Source organism: Saimiri boliviensis, chromosome 5 (assembly GCF_048565385.1).
Source record: "Saimiri boliviensis isolate mSaiBol1 chromosome 5, mSaiBol1.pri, whole genome shotgun sequence".
Taxonomy (NCBI): Eukaryota; Metazoa; Chordata; class Mammalia; order Primates; family Cebidae; genus Saimiri; species Saimiri boliviensis.
The window spans coordinates 78,710,465-78,737,454 of NC_133453.1; the positions used below are offsets into that span (position 1 = coordinate 78,710,465).

Below are 26,990 nucleotides of genomic sequence, written 5' to 3' on the forward strand. Positions count from 1 at the left end.
ACTCTTAGTGCCCAGATTTTGTTTTTTAAATTTGTTTCTCCAATAAAAGGAGCCAGGGCTCATTAGAAAGTGGCAGTTCTAGAATTGGGGCAGGAAATATGTATGATGAGTTTGGAGCATATTCTTATTCCAGAAGGTAAGAAAGTGCAGAGTGATACACCACACACACACACACACACACCCACAATGGCCAAAGCTGGAACAAACTGAGCAATGAGATAAATGAATATAAAATAAATAAACATGCACTGATACTGATATAAATGAATGATTGAATAAATAGAAAAAGTGGGTGGGAATAGACAAATGTTTCTTGCAGGAAAAAATCCAAATAATTTATGCATATGTTTCACCCTCAAGGAGGTAGAGCATAAGTCACTATTCCTTACGTGTGAGCTATGCATAGTGACTTCCTTCCAAAAAGTCTAGTATGCAAACGGCAATAATAATAATAATAATAACTTTGCAGTGGAGAAATACTATCTCAGCCAGGTGGTTAAGGTTAACACGAGCAGTGATAAGTCATGTTGACCGTATGTTCCCTTGATATGATGTGATGAGAGAACGACAGTTGACTTTTGTGGTCTTCCTTCCCCAAACCTATAACCCCAGTTCAATCATGAGACCAGTACCAGACAAATCCCAATTGAAAGGCATTCAACATAATACCTAGCCAGTATGCAAGACTGTCAAGGTTATCAAATATAAGGAAAGTCTGAGAAGTGGTCACAGCCTAGAGGCACCTAAGGAAACATAATGACTAAATATAAGATAATATCCTATATGGGATCCTAAAACAGAAAATTGACTCTAGGTTAAAAACTAAGGATGTGTGAATAAAGAATGGGCTTTAAATAATAATGTATCAATATTTATTTATTCATTTATTGTGATGAGTGGACTATACTATTGCAAAATATTAATAACAGGGGTAACTGGGTGTTGAGTATATGGTAATTCTATCTTTGTAAGATTTCTGTAAATCTAAAGCTGTTTTAAAATTTAAAAAAAGATTATTTAAAGGAATGTATTTGAGTGTCTACTACGTGCCTGGAACTGCGACTCCAGATAATGAGCTCTGCCTTCATGGAAATTATTGTCTGACTGGTGAGACAGGCATTAGTAAATAATTACACATACGACTATATAAATATGAATTTATAAAAATTACTAAATTATCATTCAGTGATATTCTAATGCAGTAATTAACTTAGTCTGAAGGTCATTGAATTTTCCCAATAAAGTGACATTCAAACCAAGTAGGAGTTGTCCAGGTATGGATGGGGAGAAGAAAAACACCAAAAACAAAGGGAATAGCATGTGCCCGGGAACGAAGGTAGGAGGAACATGGCATTTTGATGGAGAAGAGAAACGACCACTGTTCTTGCGGTTCTGAGCTCAAGGTGGGAAAAAGGACAGAATAGGAACAGAAGCCAGCTTTGGGAGGCCGAGGTGGGTGGATCACAAGGTCAAGAGATCGAGACATTCTGGTCAATATGGTGAAACCCCATCTCTAACAAAAATACAAAAAATTAGCTGGGCATGGTGGTGCGTGCCTGTAATCCCAGCTACTCAGGAGGCTGAGGCAGGAGAATTGCCTGAACCCAGGAGGTGGAGGTTGTGGTGAGCTGAGATCGCACCATTGCACTCCAGCCTGGGTAACAAGAGCGAAATTCCGTCTCAAAAAAAAAAAAAAAAAAAAAAAAAAAAGAACAGAAGCCAGGTCCTTGAGTGGTTTCTTTCCTGGGATCCACAGACTCCTAATCTGCTGATGAGTAAAATTCTTTACCTCAATAAAATTCATCTCCTTTGTTACCCTTTATGTATTTAAAGATATTATTCTGAAAATGGGTTCATAAGCTTTAACAGACACCCAAAGGAAACCAACCTGCCACCATGTTAAGGATGTTAAACTTTATCCCAAGTACCACTGAAACATTTTTAGCTGCTTAGAATTCTTCATTGGTTCGATTTCCCTATAGAACAAGGTGCAAACTCCTTAGCATGAAATGATCACCACAGGCATTTTCAGCACTTTTGGTTGTTCAGAGCCTGATACTCCAGTATCCATTTTGTTCTATACTTAAATTCTACCGAACCTCTTGAGGTCATTAGGTAAGTCCTGCTGTTTTCTGTCGTCTTGTGTTCATGCTGCTTCCTATGCCTGCAAAACTCTTTCTTCCTTATCTACTTATGCTTCTAGACTTGGGTCAACAATAAGCTTCTCTCTAAACCTTTTCTTGTCTTTCCAGATTGAGATGAAGCCCCTTTCTTCTGCAGCCCATTATACTCGTTGTGTGCTAGACAGAATGATAGCCACCCACTCCCAACTGTGCACAAGGATGTCCACATTCTAATCTCCAGAACTTGTGAATATGTTATCTCGCATGGTGAAAGGAAATTTGTAGATGTGATTAATTCAAAGAGCTTGAGATAGAAAGATTATCTTGAGTTATCGGGCATATTCAATATAAGCACATGGAGCCTTTATAAGAGGGAAGCAGGAAGGTCAGAAGGAGATGGGACAAAGAAGCAGAGGAGCTGGGGAAAAGAGAGAGTAGGAGCGAGTGTGAGTGAGTGCTGAGCCTGAAGATGGAGGAAGGAACACAAGCAGGGCATGCCAGTGGCCTCTAGAAGCTAAAAAAGGCAAGGAAATGATTTTCCCCTAGACCCTCTAGAAGGACTATAGCCCTGCCAACACTTTGATTTTAGGACTTCTGCCTTCCAGAACTATGAGATAACAAGTTTGTGTTGTTTTGAGCAACCAAATTTGTGGTGATTTGTTATAGCAGCAATAAGAAACAAACGCACTAAGCATACCTCTGTTCAGGTTCTCTTATATGTTACTATACTTATTTAGGTCCCCTAATTAGTTATGATCTATTCAATTACCCACCCATTCAAGGGCTTTCTTTGGTCTCGGTACTGTTCATGCTGCTAGAAATCCAATAGTGTATGAAACAAATAAAGTCACTGGTCTCTTGAGATTACAACTCAATGTCTGGCACATATGAGGCTTTAAAAAATGTTTGTTGAATGAATTAATTATGGCAGTTACATAATTACAGACTTAAATAAAGGTAAGAAAAGTAATTGTTTATTGGTAAGAGACAGGGTCTTGCTATGCTTTTCCAGGCTAGAGTGCAGTGGTTTTTTACAGGTACAATCCCACTACTGATCAGCATGGGAGCTTTGACCTGTTCCATTTCCAACTTGGGCCAGTTGACTGTGTTGCCCTTAGGCCACACAGTGATCTCCTGCTCCTGAGAGGCCACCATTCTGATGCTCAACTTAGTGTAGACACCCGATTGGCATAGCGTACTACAGCCTAGAACTCCTGGGCTCAAGTAATTCTCCTGCCTCAGCTGCCCAAGTAGCTGAGACTACAGCTGTGGGCTATTTACTATGCCCAGCACAAGTAACCTTTATTTAAATAACAATTCTACAGAAAATAGTGTTATTGCAAATCGCCAGAAATGGTAAGACTATGCCCAAATTCATACCAAAGTAAATTTTACACCACTGTTTCTGAAAAAGAAGGAATTCATGGAGTACAAATTTGTACTATTAGTTTTTTCAGTTTCTGGGAAATCAAATGTGCACACCAAAGCAAACACTATACGGTTTACAGAGGCAGTTGATTCAAGGTGGTGATACTTGGGCAGATGAGATGAAACTTTGTGCCATTTGGTTGACTCTGCAGATTAGTAATAACATGAAAACAAATTCCAAGCAGGCAAATAATTGATTGGATCCTCAGATTTTTAGAAGCACATTTAGAGGTTGACACTTTTTGTAGTGGCTAAGAAATGTGACAAGAGTCTCAACAGTGTTCAGTAAACACAAAGCATAAACACTGCTTCTTGTCACAGTTTTCAGTGATAAAGCTAAGAATCTTGGAGGGGAGAGACAATTCAGTACAGGTTCTGAATTTCTAAATGACCTTCCCCTTTCTTAGGATTGTGCTTACCAAAAGCTGGATATCTAATTCATGACAAATTGCTTGGCAGAAACTTAGCTCCTGGGTTTCCTCAAGGCTTGGACAACCAGCTCTGAGAGCTAAAGTTCTCTCAGGTTCCATTTTATGGTCAGGGCCAGCCGTGTGTGCCATGGACAATTTGTAGAAAAGGGTATGTAGTAGGAGAATGAACCTCCACAAACGTGAGCTGCAGAGTAACATAAACCTGGTCATGGGAGGATATGTCTGAACAGTGAAGGAAAGCCTCTCAAAAGAGTCGAGAGACAAGTTTCCCATGGGGACTTGGACCAAACAGCAGTTTATACTGGGTAATATTGACTCTTAACGACCATTTAGCATTAATTCTTTTTTGATCTGAGCAAACAAGAAAACATGGCTTTGGAGACATTTGAACTCACAGAAGAGATGATTCCATTAAAGATAATTTCTTCTCTCCATCACCTCTCCAAAATAAGAAGAAATAAGAAATGTATAAACCCATCAGAACAAAGAGAAAGGAATATGTAACGTTAGTGAATACGGGTTTTTGTTTTTAATTTGCTTTGCCATGGGAATGGGTTTAATCTTTGGGAGGCTACATACACATTACTATTTTCCTCCTCTAGCGAACATACACTAAAGTAATCCATGATGTTTATTTAAAATAGAACAAAGAGGCTGATTCCAAGGACTAAGGTATCAATAATTCTGCTTGGTGAGCCTAGGATCACAGGTCCTATTACAGCAGCCTATGACCTGCTGAGGCCTGTAGGGCACATGTGAGAGTTCACGTAGTCAGAGAGCAGATGGAGGCCTGGTAACTGACTGAGCACAGGGATGAAGTCATGACTTACAGTGCTTATAGAAAAGAAGTCTGGATGAAGAGAACAAATTCGCACAGCAGAACTAGTGGGAAGCTCAAAACCTGGAGGGACCAGAGGTGGAAGTGAGTCACCAAATCGGGAAAATGGGAGCTAAATTAAAGACTATCTTAGAACATTGTCACATCCACACCAACCCCTCTGCACAGAGCCTCAGACAAATGCCTGATTACTGCACATTCACACCATCTCCAAGCAGGAGGATACCAGAGCTTCATTCTCCAGAGCAGAGAGAGACTTGCTGGGAAGGTAATCAAGCTTAAACTTCAAGGTCCTTCATCTGTATGGGCCCCTGCTAAGACAGCGGGCCTGAAAGAGCCCTATGATATGCTTACATGGCAAATATTTTTATAAACTTTGCAAAAGTAAAATACTTTAACCACAATTATTTACGACTGCTATTTCCTTGTAATTCAAGTTCCTCTCCATCATACTCCCATTTCAAACAGCTTTACAATGGCTATGGGCATTTTTGGGACATGTCCATGGGAGAGTTGAATTAGAGATACGTTTAATTTGGGTTTACCAGGATACATTTATGTGGTCTGTAGGCACTTCTGGGTATAAAGTGTTGCTCACCAGCCCAGTGTAAAAGGGACTACCTGTTGTATTAAGTATAACCCATTGTGGCCCAAAGGTGGAGGGTCAAAAGTCATACAACGGTGTGAATGTATCTCATGGTGCCCAGCATGGGGAATATGTAGATAATGAAAGATAAACAAGCTCATCTGTAGAAACATTTTCCAGTCACCAAATTTATGATTAGTAAACAGAGGATTCAGTTCCCACCAATGTCTGCTCAAAATCGAAATTCTCTCTTGTTGGAAACATACTTGATGATATGGTGTGTACAATTACAAACCCATCATATGTTTTTATGGGAATTGTATTAAATAGAATAAATAAAAATTCCTGTTTATGGGGAACACAAACATATACACAGCTAATAAGTATCTATGTGAAATACATGAGTTATGTCTCCCAATGGACCATATTGCCTTCAAGGCAAAATGGCCTAGAACAAGTGTTCTAGTGTCAAAACTCATCTATGTATATTCAAGAATAAGATGAAATACATAGTATGAGTATTTATTTAGAAACTGAGAGAAAATGTAGGTAAAAATGTAAAGGAATATGAAACAAAAGTGATAATAATGACAATTTAAATTGGTAGAAATTATCTTAAGGTAAAAAAGCAATCCAAACCAAATAATTTTGGGGACATACTAAGACAAGAATTATTAAGAAAAAGAAAAACTTATTTTTCTTTGTTATTTTAAATTGGTGCATAGTAATTGTACATATTTGTGGGATGAATGTGGTATTTTGCTACTTTCATAAATATGTAGTGATCAAATCAAGGTAATTAGGATATTTATCACCTCAAGCATTTATCATTTCCTTGTGTTGGGAATATTTCTAACATTCTTTTGAGCTATTTTGAAATATACAATAACATCACCCTACAGTGCCACTGAACACTAGAACTTTTTTCCTTCTAACTATATTTTCATAACCATTAACCAACCTTCTTATCTCTCCTGATACCTTTCCTGGCTTTTGGTAACCACCATTCTACTGTCTACCTCCATGAGATCACTTTTTAAGCTCCCACATGAGTGAGAACCTCTAATATTTCTGTTTTCCTTCTCTAACTTCACACAGTGATTTCCAGTTTCATGCATGTTGTGACAAATGACAAAATTTCCTTCCTTTCATGGCGGAATACTATTCCATTGTGTAAATATCACACATTTTCTTTATCCATTTTTATTCACTGATGGACACTTAGGTTGTTTTCATATCGTGGCTCTGTACTGCAATAATATGACTGCAATCAATATGGAAGTGCAGATATTGAGAAAGAACATTTTTGAGTAGAAGCAATGAGTGGGCTTTTGGATAATTTGGCAATTCAATTAATGAAGAAATGAGAATCATTTGAACACAATAAAAAATTTAATTTCTTGATGTTTTACACGCAATATTGATATTATAAAGATAACATAAAACTCCCAATATGCCACCATGATGAAGACACTGATGACAAGCTGGTTAATGAATATCATCAATTTAAAGACTCTTTAAGACTAGTCATTGCACAAAGCACCTTGAAATGCCCAGAAATCTTTCAGTTTATAATGGAAGAAATGTAATAGAGGGCTTTCCAAATTTGGCAGCAATCCTAATTTACATGACATTACCAATGAGTTGTGAAACCAAAAAAAACCTCTGAACTACCAATATGTTAAAAAAATTCAATAAAGCTAGAGGAAAAACTGAATTATTTTCCTGGCCTCTGTAAAGTAAATGATATTATAAGATTGTAATATAAAGAGACAAAGAGTCTGTAGCAAAAAAAAAAAAAAAAAAAAAAAAAAGAGAGAGAGAAAAAATATTACAGAGTGAACTAATAAAAAGTGTCATTTTCCTAGATTTGGTGACATTTGTGGAATTTGTCAGCTTTGTTAAATGTGCTATTGATTGTAATTTATTTTCCTATTATAAATAAATAGTCACTTTCATACTGAATTCAGATTCACGATTTTGTGCTATTTAAAATGATCTCACATTGCAAAAGCATCAGGTTCCACAAAACTGTATCTGCCCCTACTCAAGACATGCTGAAAGGGACAGGCTTGGGGCTCACAAGAGTTGCAGGGCTGAAAGCTGAACGTCTGCAGATGCAAAGATGGTGGCCTTTCTCTACTGACCTCTGCCTGGTCAGCCAACAGCAAAGCTGCCAGTTCATATGCCTTAGTCAAAAATGCAGAGCTCTGGTTAGCATTTTGATACATTTTTTAAAAAGTGAAACTAAAAATTGCAGAGAATACCATGATCACATGTGACACAGACTTATCACATATATCACCATTTTTTTCTATTCTCTTTGGATATATTCTTTAAATAAATAAAATATCAGGCCAACTTGGTGGGTTATGCCTGTAATCCCAGCACTTTGGGAGGCAAAGGCAGGCAGATTTCTTGAGTCCAAGAGTTTATGACCAACCTGGGTGACATGGAGAAACCCTGTCTGTATAAAAAATAAAAAATAACCTAGGTATTGTGGTGCATGCCTGTAGTCCCAGCTACTTGGCAGGCTGAGGCTGGAGGGTAACTTGAACCTAGGAGGTGGAGGTTGCAGTGAGCTGAGATCATGCCACTGCACTCCAGCCTGGATAACAGAGCCAGAACCTGTCTCAAAAAAAAAAATCATACTTACAGCTGAAGACTTTAAGTGAAAACCTCCTTTTTCCCTCCTATTGCATGAATTTTAGTTCTTGCTGGATTTGCTTCTCAAATATATCCCAAATCTGGTTACTTCTCCTACCTCTACTGCTATTACCATATCCCAGGCCCCCGTAGTTCACCTCTCTGGGAGATGAGAGCAAGTGCCTCATAAGTAGACCTTTTGTTTCTGCTTCTCTTAGAGTCAGTTCTCCATTCGGCACAATGATCTTTCACAAACTTAAGTCAGATTGTGTCATTATCTTTTTCTAAAATCTTTCAGTGGTTTTCCATTGCAATGAAGAATAAAATGTCCACACACTGCAAGAATCTTCATGGCATAAAAGCAGTACAGGCCTACTGTGTGAGCTCATCTCTCACCACTTCTTCACAGGCTCCAGTTGCTGAGACCACTTCAAACGAGTCAGCTGGTTCCACCTCTGACCCTCATGCCTTGTGTTTCCACTTGCCTAGACTGACCCTCAGACCTTTCTAGCACTGTTCAGGTTTCAGCTCAGTGGCACCTCCATAAGTAACATCTCTACTCTATGCCTTTATGCTGTCTTATTTTCTTTATAAACTTTTGAAATCTGTAATCATCTCATTTATTTACTATTACAATTTTTTGGCCTTATTTATACACTGGAACATAAGCTCTGTGAAAGTGGGAGATGTGTTTCTTTTTATATTGCTGTATTTCAGGCAATGCCTGTTACATTGCAGTCAACCAATACTTATTTGTAGAATAAATTCAAATTAAATTTCTCTGCAACATCACTGGATATTAGTTAATAAAGAAGCAGTAGGCCAGGTGGCTTACGCCTGTAATCCCAACACTTTGGGAGGCCAAGGTGGGTGGATCACTTGAGACCAGGAGTTTGAGACCAGGCTGACCAACATGACAAAACCCTGCCTCTACCAAAAATACAAAAGAAAAATAGCTGGGCTACTCACGAGGCTGAAGCAGAAGAACTGCTTGAACCTGGGAGTCAGAGGTTGCAGTAAGCCAAGATCATGGCACTGCACTGCAGCCTGGGTGACAGAGTAAGACCCTGTCTCAAAAAAAAAAAAAAAAAAAAAAAAAAAGGAAAAAAAAAAAAAAGCAGCAAGGACTTCAAAAATCTAAGAGAACATGATCTTCAGCTTGGAATGTCATATTCAGCCAAATTATTAATCAAGTGTGACAGCAGAAAAGGATACTTCCTGACATGTTGGGACTCAGAAAATTAGCTTTCTATATCCCTTTCTTGTGAAGCTGGGTAAGTTCCAATGAAAAGAAATACCAAAGCAAGAGAAGGGGGGACACAGAATCCAGAAGGCAGCAGATCAACCTCTTGAGCACAGGAAGGAGATGCCTCAGGGTGACAGTGGAACATCTGTCCTAGGGAAGAACTGGTCCAGAGAAGAGTTGGGACAGAGGGAGCCACCAGGAAAGGAACTATCTGATAAGAGATCCCCCCCCGCCCCGGGAAAACAAGAGAAAACAAAGCAAAAATAAGACATGCAGGTGGAAGATATTATGGTACTTTTGGAAAAAATTAAGAAAGAATATTTACATAGTCATAACTATGTAACTCAAAACAGCTGAATAATTCTATTGGGGAAATGGCCTCAGAGAACTAAACCCTGATTTATCGTAAGAGAAAGTTAATGTCTGAAATCAACAAATTGAATAGTAGCAGTATATATATAGTATTTGGGAAGTAAAATGTAGCTATCTGATGAAATAGCTAAGAGACTAAAAGGTAGTTGCATCTGGTGAGTCGAACTGAGAAGCTGGGAAGTGTGGGGGCTGAACAAGGAGACTGTTGCTTTCCTTTTCAGATTTTCAGTACTACCTGCTAGATGACTAATGAAAAGAAAAAGATACAAACATTTAAAAATTGTAATTTCTTCTGGTAACAGTGATGATAACAGCAACAACAAATAAACAACCCATGCTTTTGCTGGCTTCATTCTCTGAGTTGGGAAAAGATGTATCACTGTCTTGGAGATCTATTACATTTGTGGATTACACCCATTGACTCCTTTGGGATTCTGTGGTTTATTTTAAATGGCCTTAAAAACAAATTGTGCAATTAACTTTTCAATGCTGTATGATTTAGAAATTATGGACACAGGGAGGGGAGCACTACAACCTGGGGTCAGTTGGAGGGAAATGGGGGAGGGATAGTGGGGGGTGGGGATTTGGGGAGAGAGAGCATGGGGAGAAACGCCAGATATAGGTGAAGGGGAGGAAGTCAGCAAATCACACTGCCGTATGTGTACCTATGCAACAATCTTGCATGTTCTTCACATGTACCCCAAAACCTAAAATGCAATAAAAAAATAAAATAAAAAAAGAAATTATGTAGCTGTGTCGAGAGAGAGAGAGAGAGAGAGAGAGAGAGAGAGAGAGAGAGAATGTGTGTGTGTGTGTGTGTGTGTGTGTGTGTGTGTGTGTTTGTGTGTATGTGATGTTTTCGAGAAACGTCAGTAGATTTGGTTCAGAACAAGAGCAACTTGCATTCTTCTGACAGAATTCCCAATTGGCCTACAGTGGTAACGCTTATGGGAAAATCAAGATTGTGCATGTGGTAATGTCTAAGACTTTGGAAAAAACCTTTCAAATATTAGCCAGACTCTTTGAAGTGAATTCAGAAATACTGAAAACCAATTCACAAAGAATGTCCTTTTGAAAGTGGTGAGTTGGACAAGAGCAGGAATGGCTTTCTTTCATTTTTTATAACTTTAAAAAATTTTTTTTCAAATTTTATTTTAGATTAGGGGCATGTGCAGGTTTGTTGCATGGGTATATTGTGTGATGCTGAGGTTTGGAACACAAAAGATCCTGTCACCCAGGTAGTGAGCGTAGGACCCAACAGTCAGTTTTTTAACCCTTGTTCCCTCCTTTCCTCCCCAACCAGTAGTCCCCAGTGTGTGTTGTTGCCATCTTTCTGATATGACTGTTTTTGTAGGTAAACAAGCATATATTTAAATGAAATACAAAAAAGATTACAGTTGGATTTTTTGTGCTTCTAATGGTAATGGAAAACACAATAAGTAATAATAATAAACAGTAACTTCCAACTTGATTTTTGTCCAAACCAAATAGAACTTGAAATGTAGAAGTTTTGACATTTGTAAAATGAAGGATCATTGTACTTTTGCATCATCCTAAAAAGCTCCCCATTCTTAATGGAACATTTGCTAGGAATACAAATGACTGGACTGCATCATTTTTACTGTTATTGGTCAATGCAGCCTGGGTACATTCAATCACTATCCGTTGACTAGCTTTTTACCCACAGGAGTAGACTGAACTAACCTTGTTCTCTGTGGGTGAGGGAGCCTGTTCCTAAGACAAAAAAGTAGGCAGCTTCTGCCAAGACTCACTTCCTTCCTGAGTCATTTTGGATGCAAACATCCTTGGATTCATCTGATGGAGAGAGGATGAGATATCTATTTGTCAGATAAATGGGGTAAAGAGATAAAGAAAAAAATCACAACCACTTTTTTTGTAGGAAGCTAGGAAGGATGAGCGATAACCTTAGTTTTCTGTTTTATGGGAAAGAAAAAGAGACCAGGAAAAGATGTAGATGGGCAGGAAGCTGAGGTGGTCTATGAGTAGTGTTACCTGCTCAATCAGGCAGTTCTGGGAAAGGAATGCATGCTTGGGGTGTGCCACAGCCAGTAAAAACAAAATAAACAAGTAAGCAAGCAAGCAAAAACAGTGTCTGGATCTTGCAGGGTTTGGGATCCAGGCTGGTGCTAAGCAATATCTTCAAGTAAAAAATGTGTTGTGTACAGCTGTTTACTTTAACTTGCTCTTCTCTTACCTTTCCATCCCACACTCAGATACACACTGTGGAGTTTCCAATACGACTGTGCTAATCCCAGTAAGTGTGCCTGCTTATTAGAGGTGTGAGAGGGAGACCATGCAAGTGAGAACACTCAGGAAATTTGGAGGAGAGCATAACTAACAGGAAGTGACTGCACTCCTGAAGCCATTTCCAAGCCGGCTCTGTTTCTGGTTTGGTCAATAAAAACCTTTTTTAATTTCAAATAGTTCAAGTTAGGTTTCAATTTAAGATTGAAAGAGGCAGCCAAGAGTCTTGCCTTGAGATACAGTAATGATCTCAAAGGGAGTGAAAAAGTCAGTGATGAGTTTTCCAATATTGTAACACTTGGGCAGAGGACATTTACAGCAGTTTTCCTTTGTGACATACTGTCATAGCTGCCAAAGGGAAAGGGAACACTGGGTGCTTTTTAAAGAAAATATAGATTTACTGAGGGAAAATGGATGCAAAACAAACTACTCATATTGAGATATACAATTTGATGAGTTTTGATATATTAATGCACCAATGAAATAATCATCAAAATTAAGAGAATGAACATTCCATCACTCTCAAAAACTTCCTTGTGACCCTTTGTAATCTTTTCTCCACATCTTCATTTCCCACCCCAATCGCCAGGCAATCAATGATCTATATAAATGGGATCACAGTGTATGTACTCTTTAGGACATTATTTATTTTAAATATGTATTCTTTCACATAGTGTAATTATTTTGCGATTCATCCATGTTTTTATTTCCATAATGCTTTCTCTCTCTCTTTCTTTTCTTTGTATTGCTGATAATGTTGAATTGCATAGATATACTACAATTTGTTTATCCTTTCGCCTGTTGAAGGACATTTGGATTATTTCCAGTTGTGGCTACTAAAAATGAAGTTGCTATGAACATTCGTGTGCAAGTTTTTAGATACAGCTTTTCATTGCTCTTGGGTATATATGTAGTAGGAATAGGATTGCTGGCTTGTATAGTAAATGTTATGTTTACCTTTTTAAGAAATTACAGAACTGTTTTCCTAAGTGATTATATGCATTGTTTAAAATTTCTAGTTGCTACCAATCCCCATCAACATTTGGTATTGCCTTTCTCTTAGTTGAGCCATTCTAATGGGTTTGTATGGTTTTAATTTGCATTTTTTAAAACTTCTCACAATGTTTAGCTTTTTCATGAGCTTATATGCCATCCCTATGTATTATTTGATGAACTATCTGGTCTGTTGAAAGTTTTTACTCATCTTAAAAATTCCTAACTCTTTAAAATAGCCTTACTTAGGCATAATTTACATACCATAAAATTTACCTCCTTTAAGTATACAGATCAATGATTTCTAGTAAATTCATATAATTGTGCAACAAACAGCACAATCCACTTTTACAAAATTTTCATCCCATCAAAACGTTATCTCCTAGACAATTGTAATGAATCTTCACTCCCATTCCCAGCCCCAGATCTGTCTGCTTTTTTCTCTACGTATCTGCATTTTCTAGAAATTTCATATAAATGGAATCAGGAAAGATGTAGTCTTTTGTATCTGGCTTTTTTTTCACTTATAATATCTTTGAGGTTTACCTGTGTTGTATTATGTATCAGTCATTTGTTCCTTTTTATTCCTGAGTAGTATTCAATTGTATGTATTCAATTATATGCATATATAATATTTTGTTTATCTATTTGCCAGTTGATGGACATAAACTGTTTCTAGTTTTAAACTATGGTGAATAATGTTACTCTGAACATTCATGTGCATATCTTCGTGTCACATATATTTTCATTTATCTTGGGTAGGTACATAGGAATAGAATTATTGGGGTACATAAGTATATGCTTAACTTTTTAAGAAATGACCAAACTCTTTATTTTTCAAAGTGGCTGTTCTATTTTATATTTCCATCAACAAAATATAAGGGTTCCAGTTTCTGTATAGTTTTCTTCTACAAGATTCAAGTCAAATAACTCCCTGTGCTAGTGCATGTGGCCTTTTACTCTGGAAAACTGAACCAGGGATGGGGTCCTGGCCAATAGGTGCTATGCCAGGAGAGTTCTACCTATGAGGACTGATATAAATCAATAGGAGATCCTCTGTCCGGGCAAATTTGATGTAAAGAAGGAATAAAATGATTGGTGCAAATACATGCAGATGGAAGCAGTGACACAAAAATGCTGAGTCCTAAGAAGGCAGAACAATAGAGGAGAGCTTGGTGAACTACTCCAGGTAGGGAGGCATGAGAGAACTGGGTCTGCCCTGAACCTTGATGGATCTTCCCTCTGACACAGCCTCTCCTCTTCTCCATCTGAAACTCTTCTATCATTTCTTCTAAGTAGTCACTCATAGTCAGCAAATTCTCCTAAATCTTTACTGTCTCCTTGACCTATCGTATGTCTTCTCTAGAACCTGACTTTCTGTCCTTAAGAGATTCCTCCTTCTGCAGCACTCTCAGATTGAGGCTGCTCATCTACTCACAATTCACATTCATCAGGATTAAGAGGTAGAGTTTAGTGCTGTCTTCTCTCTCTCACTGCCTTGACTACACGAGTGCTTCCTGCTGCAGACTACATTTCCGTACTTTTGTTAATGAACAAATGCCTGTCCCCATAAGACTCAGCATTCGACCATAACACTCTCCACCGCACTCTTTATTTCTGTCTCCTTCTATCGCTTTATTAATTGAACACCTACAGTTCAGTTTTCCTCTTCTCAGACACTCCTACATGTAGATAACTTACTCAACCTCCTTGTTTCTGAGTCCCTTGACCTTCCCATCTCAAATGTCTGTCTCTGCCATTCCACTGTAGCCACTTTTTCCAAAGTTTCACTGTGGAGCTTGTCATCACTATGACTCTACCTCTGAAGTTATTAATTTAAGCATTTCCCTCTCTGACAACAACTTTCTAACTTTCCTACTTGCTTTGTAAAGTACTCCCTCTTCAAGTGTTCTGTCATCTCATCAGGACTTCCTTGATCAACATTGATAACTATCCTCCCTGTTAATCTATCAAAGCCCTGCTATCTTTACTTCCCATTCTCTCCAGCTCAGATTCCATGTTCCGTTATTTAAAACACTCCATTTCTATGGTCATATAATTTTGCATACATTGTTCATCTTCCACATGCACCTTTAATAAACAAGCAATTTGAGGAATTCCACCTACATCATCTTCATAGATTTTCCCAGGCAATTAAGGGTACAGATATCACTATATTTTATTGGTCTCCAGACTAAACTGGGGTCCCAACACTACCTGGTTACACTATTCTCCAATTCTCTTTATTTATTTTTATTTTGTTTATTTATTTATTTTGAGATGGAGTTTTCACTCTTGCTGTCCAGGCTGGAGTGCAACGGTGTGATTTTGGTTCACTGCAACCTCCACCTCCTGGGTTCAAGCCATTCTCCTGCCTCAGCCTTCTGAGTAGCTGGGATTACATACCACCACACCTGGATACTTTTTGTACTTTTCGTAGAGATGAGGTTTCATCATGTTGGCCAGGCTGACCTGAGGTTGAACTCCTGACCTCAGGTAATCCACCTGCCATGGGCTCCCAAAATGCTGGGATTACAGGCATGAGCCACCACACCTAGCCTCTACCATTAACAATTACCTCAAAGCTTGCTTTCTTTCTTCAAACCTTTGATCAATCTTCAACAATATGTGCCTCCCTATTCTCAGCATAAGACTGTCTTCTACATCATGAAAAATGTGGAAGCCTTTAGACACTAAGCTCTTAATTTACTACTCACCAGACCTACAGCTCCACTTATTAAGGATTTTGCATACACTTTCTTCCCTCCTATTGCAATGCAGGAGGCATCCTTTCCTCTGTACCTCCTTGTGCTCTCTGACTTTACACATAGCTACTTTCTCTGGAACTCCCGTCTCTCACTCATATCTTCAATTTCTAAATTTTTCTCTTTACCAGATTTTTCCCAATAGCATTTTAAAATACTACAGTCTCTTTAGTCTTAAAGGAAATCTTCCCCCTTTTATCCTTTACACACACACACACACACACACACACACACACACACACACACACACACCCCTGAACCCCACATCCATCTCCAGCTGCTGCTTTTCCCCTTCTTTTCCCTTCAGAACCAAAGTCTTTAAAGATTTCTCTATAATTATCTATTCTGGCTTCTGTTTCCTACTATATCACTGAAAATGTGTTCACTGAGGTCACTGAGAAATTCCATAAGGCTAAATTTAATGGATCCTTGGGGTCTTATCTTTTTTGACCATTTAACCCACTTCATATGTTGTTCACTCCTTTTATTCTTGAAACAAATTAGGCTGCCCAAGAGACAGAGTACACAGTAAAGCAATGCATTCCAACCAGGGAACCAGAGAGCTGGATTCTAGGCATCTTTTCAACCACCAGCCTGTCAACCTTCATTTTAACCACCAAGCCACTTAGTATCTCTGGGCTGAAGTGCCACATTTTTTAATGTGAAGAGAAGACTTCACGTATGGGAAAGTGGGGGTGGACCAGATGGCCTTTTGAGGTCCTTTTTAGCCCCGGAACCCATGGCTGCTGATTTTGAGTCACACATGAGTTAGCAGTCACATTAGTATGCATGCTTCAGCATTCCCATATTTTGAAGTTAGACATTTTATCTTGCTGCCTAAATTACTTCTAGGTTATAACTTCACCTTTGGAAGTAATATTAACTTTCAGGTCTCTAGTCTGTTCTTTACTAACTGGATTTTCTAGAAAGGAATAACTAGCCAACTGGAAGAGTAAGTTAGCTCCTTCAGCATACTAATATTCCTAAGCTTTTAAATTCATAGAAATGAAATTTTTACTCACTGGGTGAAAGTACTAAGGAGAGAATGCCTTTTGCCCCCCAAAGACTAGAGCTATCAGGAAGACGTATGCAATGTTTATACTGGCCTCAAGGTCTTATAAAAAGCCTTGAGGGGAAAAGGTAGCACAAGTAACAGAAAATAATAATTTCTTTTTATTTCTAGACCACCCAATGTAGTGCAGTAGGAAGAGAATGGACTTAGAGCTAGAACTGAATTTAGACTCAGTTCAGTCAGCAGTTGCTCTGTGAACCGGGGCAACCTATCTCAAGTAGCTCATATGTAAAATGGAGACAGTAATGTCTTTATTGGGTCTCCTAGCATGATTGTGAAAATATAATGAGCCTACAAATATAAAATACACTGAAAAGTATAAAGGGCTGTGCAACTTAAGATATTTACTAATGGAAAAATAACAATGTCCTGAGAAGAAAGGTCTACGGGGACAAGGACTTTCTGAGCATATTTGTAGTAGACAGGGCATTAGATTCATACTTCAGACTATTACATATGACATAGCAGAGTCAGAAACTGGTAGAATATTGACTTGTTAAAGGGAAGAGAGTTTTAGGTAGAAAGAAGTAGGTGAGAATCGTTCATTTCAATCTTCACTCTGCATGTAGGTCTTTCAGCCTACGGACGTTGATCTATAAACTTGAAAAAGATTGCTTATAACTTCTCAGCCATAGAGATTGCAGTTTGTAGAAGTTTTCCAAAAGAATTATTGCTTAAAACAAAGGAAGAATACAGAAAGAAATACAAGTCTAAACAGAGCAAAAAGGCAAAAAGTGAGAATATTTAGATTCATTAATTTCTTTCAAAATTTTAATAGATTGGAAAAATATGGTCCTGTGCCTCACTGGTACGTGTTGAAAGAAAGTATCTGTTTTTCCTTTCCTTAGTTTCTTTTTCTAAAAGACGTCATATATAAGAGAGGAAACTTTCCCTCTATCTGGTTTAAACTAATCTCAAAGATAGTAATATCAAAGTCAACCTAGGTACATTACAGTATATGAATTTAGCTACTTCATTTCCACATTATTGCTTCTTCTCACATAATCTTAACACAGGACATACTTGTCATATTTCTTCTTTTAAATCTACTGGGAAGATCCAATAATTAGGAACATTATTTTGTGCATAGAAATTTACCTTTCTCCCTTGGTATTCGTGATTTGAATCGGGGCCATCTAAAGCAAAAATTTTCATCCTCTTAATGTATTCTGTGAACCCACTGCTCCACAGATGGTAAAGGTCTGTGGTTTTTAAGTGGTCTTATGAGAAAATTGTTAAGTGATTTCATGGGTCACTCCCATTCAATCCAATTTAGTAAATAATATTTTGGTTTCCAGGATTTATGTGCTTTTTTAACACCCTAGAGTATAAAGAAAAAGAAAACGCTTTTTTTTTTTTTTTTTGTCTGAGAGTGAACAAGGGATAGTTCACTCTACCTTCTTGTGTCTGCAAGATTCTACTTTCCAATAACAGAACCCACTAGAGCTGGTTTAAGCAGAAAGAGCTCTATTAAGAATTATCAGATCACCTACAGAAATCTTTGGGACAGCCAAAGAGAAAACTATTTTAACAAAAGCTTCAGAGTAGACACATGACAGCATCCAACATCTACCATTTGGCACTATTCATGCTAGAGAATAGCATAGGGAACCTAAGTTCCATTACAACCAATATTGTTTTTGCCCAGTGTTCATTCTTAAATTTTAGTGGAGGGGGAATGTGAATCATTTTCAGTTTGTGAATAGACATGGGAAATAGGGTTTGAATGGGGACTTGGGAACGATTCTGGACTTTTTTCTCCCTTACTTTCTTTACAGCATTGTTTCTCCAAAACGGGACATCTTTCTCTGCCAGCCTTCAAAATGACTTAGGTAGTACAGGATTACGGCATGATATAGCCTTGAACCCATACTGAGGAGTGTCTTCTGTTTACAATTGTCTTTCAATCCTGATTATATTAGGACAAAGTACAGTATTTATGTCAGTGCTGTTAACACTTTTCTCCCCTTGCTGTTGTCCTTTTTAACAACAAATCTCACTCAAGCTTACAATGTTCAGCAGGTGGGCAATGGAAATGAGTTAAACTTTAATGATATTCTTTTGATCTTACTGTATTCATTTTTACAATTTATTTTTTATTCATGGTACTAATGCTGGTTTTCCATTTCCAGGTCATTAAAGTTTCCTTTCAAAACAAAAAAAAAAATTAAGTAAAAAAGTGAGTCAACTTACAGAGAATGTTAAATATATAACACATATGTGGTAAGTAGATATAGAAAAAGTCCTGAAGGTGGAGGGCAAATGACAAAAATCTCATAAATAATGCCTTATAGAATGTTTCTGATGCTTTACATATGGCCTTGGAGCAAGTTACTTAACTTATACCTGAGTTTTTCATCTTAAAATGGAGGTAACTTTAGCTTACAGAATGAAGTGGTTCGTGGAGATAATGATTGTAAACTCCTTCACAGTGTCTAGCACAAGGCAGAGATTCAAAATGTCGTGGCTATTATTATCAGAAAAGGTAGGTATCAGACTTCTCATTTTAAAGAGAAGAAAATTCTGATTCAGAGAAGCTATGTGACTACTATAAACTTAAGTATTACTTACTTTGGGTGTAGTCATTTCTTAAGCATTGATTTAAATTTCAAAAACCACATTTCATCTCATTCCTGATGAGTAACTGGGAAGGTATATGTAAAGACTGTCTCCAGTGCTGATTTGGTGCATGATTTTAATAAATTGCTAGTTACTTTAGATAGATGGTTATTAGTGTTGATGACATCATGTGTGTAAACTTGGTTCTTGAGAGATTCTTTATAATTACACTGTTTTGCTACTGCAGAGTATAGTTATCACTAAACTAAATGCTGTTGGTGACAAGAGGGACTGAATGAGAGAATACAATGATAAAAATTAATCTTCACTACTGGAATGCAAAACTGAAAGTAGGGACAATTTCTCCCTCCCCTCGCCTCCCCTCCCCTTTCCTCCACTCCCCTCCCCTCCCTTCCATTCCTCTCCTCTCCCCTCCCCTCCCACTACTGGAATGCAAAACTGAAAGTAGGGACAATCTTCCCTTCCCCGCCTCTCCTCCTCTTTCGTCCCCTCCCCTTCCTTTCCTTTCCTTCCCTTATGAAGACAGACAAGGATTGACTTTAGGAGCACTGGTTTAGGAGCAGTTATATACACATGCATGAAGAGACAGGACATCAGGACCAGGAACCATAGCAAGAATAATCTTATCCAGAATTACTATTATCCTGTGAGGCTACCATGCCACACAACTTCTACCATACCATACAACCAGACTAGCATATGAAACTGCACGCACTTTGATTTGACAAGTGCAGAGCCAGCAATCTCTAAGTGTGAAACTGTGGTGTTGCATTATTTCTGGCATTTCTAGAATAAGAAATGATCAGTTTTATTTTTTTAAAAAAGCACAGAACAGATTTAAGATCAGATCATAAGTCAGTAGGAAAAAAAATTCAGAGCTTGAAAATTTCAATTTACTTTTTATCAGTCTTAGGCTCAGGCACCCACTTCTTGCTTAAACACACATAGTTAATATAGTCTGAACTAAGTTTACTCAACAATTACATTCACTTGCTTCCCTAAGTGACAGCAGGAACTTATTATGGTATTTATCAGCATATATATAAAGCACACTTTTCAGTTCATTTTTTAAAAATAATTAAAATGAAGTTGTTTTGAAATTGTGTTTGTATCACATTGTTGGGGGAGCAATTCAATAGCAACTCACAATATTGCAGCAGGGATAATTATGAAGTTGCGTAAAGCATTAGCAGTACAGTTGAACATGGAAGTCTGTAAAGAGGAAAATCTGAAAAATCACAAACTGTCATCAGAGTAAGTGGTTGTAATTACCTCTAAAGGTAGAAGATAAATCTATTTTTACACAAATTGTTTAACCAATGTAACTGTAGTTTCTAGATGACCATTTATGTCATTTGTGATCAGATTGCTTGACAAATTAGACATGTAAACAGGAAATGATACTAATGAAAAACAGTGGTAATATATTTGTTCAAAGCTGCCTGAGACTGCTTTAAATGCAATCATGAAAAACACATGATTCTGGTGGAAGGGTAGAATTCCCATGAAATGGTTAATCTGTGAAAGATACCAAGCCATTTGGTAAATGCAGAGTGTTCAGTGCTAAGAGTGAAGCAAAGTGGCAAGTTGCCAAGGAGAGATGGAACAGGTTCACAGAGATGTTTGTTACAAGCATTTTGATTTGTGGCAAACTTGTTTGCCACAGGAAGTCACTGACAGTGGGGGAGGAAAGGGGGCAGATGCTACAGTTGTGTCTAACACTGATCCAGACACAACAACAATCAAAACCCAGGAGCTGACATTCAATCATTAAAGGATCCCAGTCATTGTACAGTACACCTATCTGGCCAACCCACAAAACAACTCAAAGAAAGAAGAATCTTAATTTCTCAAACTAGGAAATGGAAAACTGCAGTATCTGAACACTTGCATCTAAGCTCAGATAGGAGCAGTGATAGTATTAAAATAGAAGGGATTTAATAATAAATCTTGGCCATACAACTGCGATCTACAGAGTAGTAAATTTTTGATGTTCATTGGCTATGCCTCCTTTTAAACAGTATACAAGTGTACTATGTCTGCATATACAATGATGCCATTATATTGTGGCAGTAATTGAAGAAATGGCTGTGCCATGATTAACTGTAGAACAGAATTGCTTGACAGCAGAGCTGTCAAATATCAAAACACTTGCCAGGTTTTTTAATTGGACAAGCTGAGGAATGTATAGTGTTGTTGCTATAACTGAAATCAATCTGTAATTTGAATAAAAATTAACTCTTTAATACTGCCTTCCTCCTTACCTGCACAATGTCCAAAAAACCCCAACACAAACAAGCAGGCAAACAAACAAACAAATGAAAATCCTCCATTGAAATGTCTGCATGCAGACATACATTCATAATTGATGACTGATAAATAAAGGAGCGGTGTTTGTAAGGCTCTTTGAAGTTTGCAGAGAGCTTACATGTATATTATGTTGTTTAATTCTCATAATAACATCATGAGATGGATTGTGCAGGCATTTCAATTCAGTTTTCAATGAGGCCTATACTGACAAGGTTTTGTGCTAGACACTTAAGATGAAAACATAAATTAGAGGACATCCTTGTGGCAAATAAATTTGACAAAAGAGGAAACTGAGTCAGACAGAGAGAGAGAGAGAGAGAGAGAGAGAGATGGTCTAGTATGATGTTTTGCTGTAGAGAATAAAAGGCTGTATCTTTGGATGCAAGCTCCTATGCTTTTATCCTTTTATGATGCTACCACTGAACAGAATGAGGCCAAATTAGCCAAGAGAGAAATACATTTTTGTTGAAAGCTGGTTTCCAAGGTGCTCTAAATTTCATAGTGAAACCAGCTTAGCAGATAACTCAATTCAAAGATCACCTGCCTATTAAAGCCAGGTTTTTAGGCCACTGATTTTATATCCTTTAAGAGTGATGCTGAATAAGCTTGCTTTATAAAACAGTATATTTTTTCAGCTATGACATGTAACAAGCTTGGAAGACATCCCTCTCAGTCTTACAAGAAAAAGCTAGACACACCAAAAATCAATTATCTTTCTTGAACCTATCAGAGAACTTAACTTGCAGGTTAAACAGCCACCCCAAAATGTGAAGAAACAGGTGCATCCAGAGAGATACAGCTGTGATCTGTTTACTGCGAGCAGATGCTGCTGGAGCCGTAAACTGGTAAAAACATTTAATGAGGACTCTGTTGGATTTCTGGAGGCTTAGTGTGGACCAGCAAATACTTAAAAACTACTCCGGGGGGCTCGGCCTTTTGGGGCCCTATACATTTGTGGGTTTTACCTCCAGAGACCCTACAGGGTTCTCACTGTGAAAATTAGAGATAAATCCCCTTGTAATTTGCATGGGGGCAGGTACATAAAACCATATTGAAATATACCTTGGAAAAACTAGATATATCAAGCTGATAGTATATATCCTTCATATGACGTGATAAAAATGGCATTATTATTCTGTGCCCTTGCTCCCCAAAACTCATAACCATGAGAAAAACATTGGACAGTTCTCATTTGAGAGATACCTACAAAATATCCCTCAAAACTCTCATTAAATATAAGAAAAGTGTGAGAAACTGTCATAGCTATAAGGACCCTAAGGAGGCATGATAACTAAATGTAATGTGGTATCCTGGAATAGAAAAAGACAGTAGGTTTAAAACTAAAGAAATCTGAATAAAGTATGGACTTTAGTTAATGATAATATTTCAATATTGGTTCATTTATTGTACATAAATGTCCTAGACAAATATAAAGTGCTAATAATAGAAATTAGGTATGAGGTACATTCAAACTCTCAGTTCCATTTTTGTAACTTTTCTGTAAATCTAAAACTATCCAAAAAGCAATGGATGAAAATGTAAATAAGATTGAACCAGGTTCTGAAATAACTTCTTGAGCTCACAGTTTCTTGTGAAATATCTATGTCAGTAAGTGAAATTGATTATGCCCTAAGAATAGTTATTTGTCTCTGAAGGCCTCCTCTTTGACTTCTCAACTTGGGTGAGAAACCAGGGAGTTTTGAGGGAGAAAGTGGCCCCTGATGTGGTCACTCAGATTGATAAATCAGCCCTTAATATTCTGCAGTGATGGATTTTTAGAGAACAATATCTGGAAATAAATTCAGTCATGAAGGAAATGGACTTCTCCTGACTTACCGATGTGACCAGAAGCACCACAGATGTAGTCAAGTCTAATTCTCTTGCTTCTCACTTGAGGATATTGAGACCTGGGGGGAATGCATCCATGTTAGATTCAGGATTAGAACTCAGTTTCCTTTGTCACCAATTTCAAACAATCATTGAAAATGATGATAGAGTGAACACTCTATGCCCACCACTACATTGATTCAATGATTAATATTTTGTCATATTTGCTGCATGTATTTGCAAAACCATTTAAACATTTTGTGACACTTCATCTCTAAAGATTTCTGCATATATTTCCTAAGATCAGGATATTCTTTTATATACCATAACACCATTATAAAAATAACTAAAAATAATTCCTTAATGTGTCTAATACCTAGTCCATTTTCTAAATTTTGAAATGTGTGTCTCAAAATGTCTTTTATAATTTTTTTCCTCAAATTATGATCTAGTCAAGATATCTCAGTACATTTACTTCATCTTTATAATCTGTTTGTCTGGAACATTCCCCAAACATTTCTTTTTGATGTTAATGTTTTGTAAAATGCCCCATGGCATACTAGGGAAAGTGGCATACAAATCTGAGGCTTGAAGGTGAATAATTATGTGTCATCAGATGAAGAAGTATAGAAAAAGGGAAAATGTTTTCTGAGTTACTGTTTCTCTGTTCAGGCCACAATCCCAGAAGTCAGAGGCCCAACCTGAGTTACTGGGGAAAAGGACAGAATATTTGGTGCCCTTTCCAAGGCAAACAAACAAGATACCACCCTACAATTGAAAGGGACAGTATTTCTCTTATTCCAAGTATATTTGAGATAGAAAATAACATATTTCTTTTAAACAACAAGTAGTTGCAAATACAAACTAATAAAGATCCACATCTTTTTGGGAAGGAGTTAACAATCTCTTCAGAGTCATTCTGGGATTAGGAGATGAGGTCCTCTTTTTGCATGGAAACATAGATACCTCCCAAAAGATACTCACCCCTCCTGGTCTGTGGACTTTTAAAAATTAGGACTGCATTTTGTTCAATTTTATTCTCATGTCTAGCAGCTCAGTAAATATTATTTGAATGTATAAGTCAGTTATAAAGCCAATTGAATAATATTTGCATTTCTATGTTAAATACTTTGCTGTGCATAGCAACAACTTGTTTTCCTAAACTCCTCACCATGCATGTTCACTATATGCCCTGACATGAAGCCTTCTTTCTCATGGTATCTCTGCTGGAAAAATAATACAGAAAATGTCCTGACACAGTGATCCACAACCATCAAAGCTTGTTTAAAAAACAAAAACAAAAACAAAAACAACAACAAAAAAAAAACAAAACAAAACAAACAAACAAAAAAACCCACCAATGATACCTAGATGCTGCTCTTACTGTGTGATTCTTCGAGAGAGAACATGAATTCCCACAAAACTAGTTATTCTGAATAACACATTAACATTCATGTGCAGGCCCAGAAAACTGATTTATTCAGGACTAGGTTAAAATCTGGAGCCCTAAGCTGAGGAAATATTTGGCATCCTACCCACCCATGTTAAAAGAAAATAGTAACAATAATGAGACTATTGCTCTTACACTGTAAAATAAGAGCAAGGAAGTTCAATGAATTTCTGTTTTTAAAACCATCTTAAGTATTTTAAGGCAGTCTTTCCTTATTTATTGTGAAAAAATATACATAAAAGTTATCATTATAAACATTATTTATTTATTTAAATTATTTCATTGGTTTTGGGGGACCAGGGGATGTTTGTTTACATGGAAAAGCGCTTTAGTGGTGACTTCTATACATTGTGCCCAATACGTAGTCTTTCATCCCTTACCCTCCTTCCATCCTTTCCCATAAATCCTCAAAGTCCATTATATCATTCTTATGGTTTTGTGTCCTCACAGCTTGGCTCCCACTTACAAGTGAGAACATATAATGTTTGGTTTTCCATTCCTGAGCTACTTCACAAAGAATAGTGGTCTCTAACTCCATCTATGTGGCTGTGAATGCTATTATTTCATTCCTTTTTATGGCTGAGTAGTATTCCAAGGTGTGAATATACAAAAAGAACTTTATATATATGTGTGTGTATATATATATATATATATATATATATATATATATATGTGTGTGTGTGTGTGTGTGTGTGTGTGTATATATATATGTACACACACACACACACACATACACACACACACACACACACACACATATATCTTGTTCCATATTTTTGTAATTATGAATTGTGCTGCTATTACCATGTGTGTGCAAGTGTCTTTTTCTTATAACGACTTCTTTTTCTCTAGGTAGATACCCACAAGTGAGATGGCTGGATCAAATGGTAGATCTACATTTAGTTCTTTAAGGAATCTCCATAATGATTTTCATAGTGGTTATACCAGTTTATATTCCCACCAACAGTGTATAAGTGTTCCCTTTTCACCACATCCACACCAACATCTGTTATTTTTTAATTTTTAAATTATGGTCATTCTTGCAGGAGTAACTTGGTATTGCACTGTGGTTTTGAATTGCATTCCTTGGTAATTAGTAATGTTGAGCATTTTTTTTTTGTATGTTTATTGGTCATTTGTATATCTTCTTTTGAGAATTGTCTATTCCTGTCTTTTGCCTGGGATTACTTTGTTTTTGTTTTTGTTTTTTTTTCTTGCTGAATTTGTTTGAGTTCCTTGCAGATTCTGGATATTAGTCCTTTGTCAGAAGCACAGTTTGTCAAGATTTTCTCTCACTCTGTGGTTTGTCTATTTACTCTGCTGACTACTTCTTTTGCTGCACAGAATATTTTTAGTTTAATTAGGTCCCTCTCATTTATTTATTCTTGTTTTTGTTGCATTTGCTTTGGGTTCTTGGTCATAAAGTGTTTACCTAAGCCAACGTCTAGACAAGGTTTTCCATTTTATCCTCTAGATTTTTTTATGGTTTCAGGTCTTAGATTTAAGTCGTTAATCCATCTTGAGTTGATTTGTGTGTAAGGTGAGAGGTGAGGATCCAGTTTCATTCTTCTACATGTGGTTTGCCAATTATCCCAGTACCATTTGTTGAATAGGGTCTTCTTTTACCACTTTATGTTTTTGTTTTTGTTTGCTTTGTCAAAGATAAGTTGGCTGTAAATATTTGGCTTTATTTCTAGGTTCTCTATTCTGTTCCATTGGTCTATATGCCTATTTTTATACCAGTATCATGCTGTTTTGGTAACTGAAGCCTTGTAGTATATTTTGAAGTTGGGTAATGTGATGTCTCCAGATTTGTTCTTTTTGCTTAGTCTTGCTTTGGCTATGTGGGTTACTTTTCGGTTCCCTATGAGTTTTAGGATTGTATTTCTAATTCTATGAAGTATGATGATGGTATTCTGATGGGAATTGTACTGAATTTGTAGATCACTTTTGGCAATTATGATCATTTTTACAATATTGATTCTAACTATCCATGAACATGGGATGTGTTTCCATTTGTTTGTGTCATCTATGATTTCTTTCAGCAGCGCTTTGCAG

The 26,990-nt window shown here is 37.2% G+C and overlaps 1 long non-coding RNA gene across 1 annotated transcript in view; it reads right to left on the reverse strand.

Annotated features, from left to right (window-relative positions):
- LOC141584463 (uncharacterized) overlaps positions 1-26,990 on the reverse strand; it is a 188,064-nt gene that overhangs the window by 117,356 nt on the left and 43,718 nt on the right. Inside the window, exon 2 of the long non-coding RNA XR_012517520.1 lies at positions 23,492-23,562. This is a non-coding gene — a long non-coding RNA (uncharacterized LOC141584463). The remainder of the gene's footprint in view (positions 1-23,491; positions 23,563-26,990) is intronic.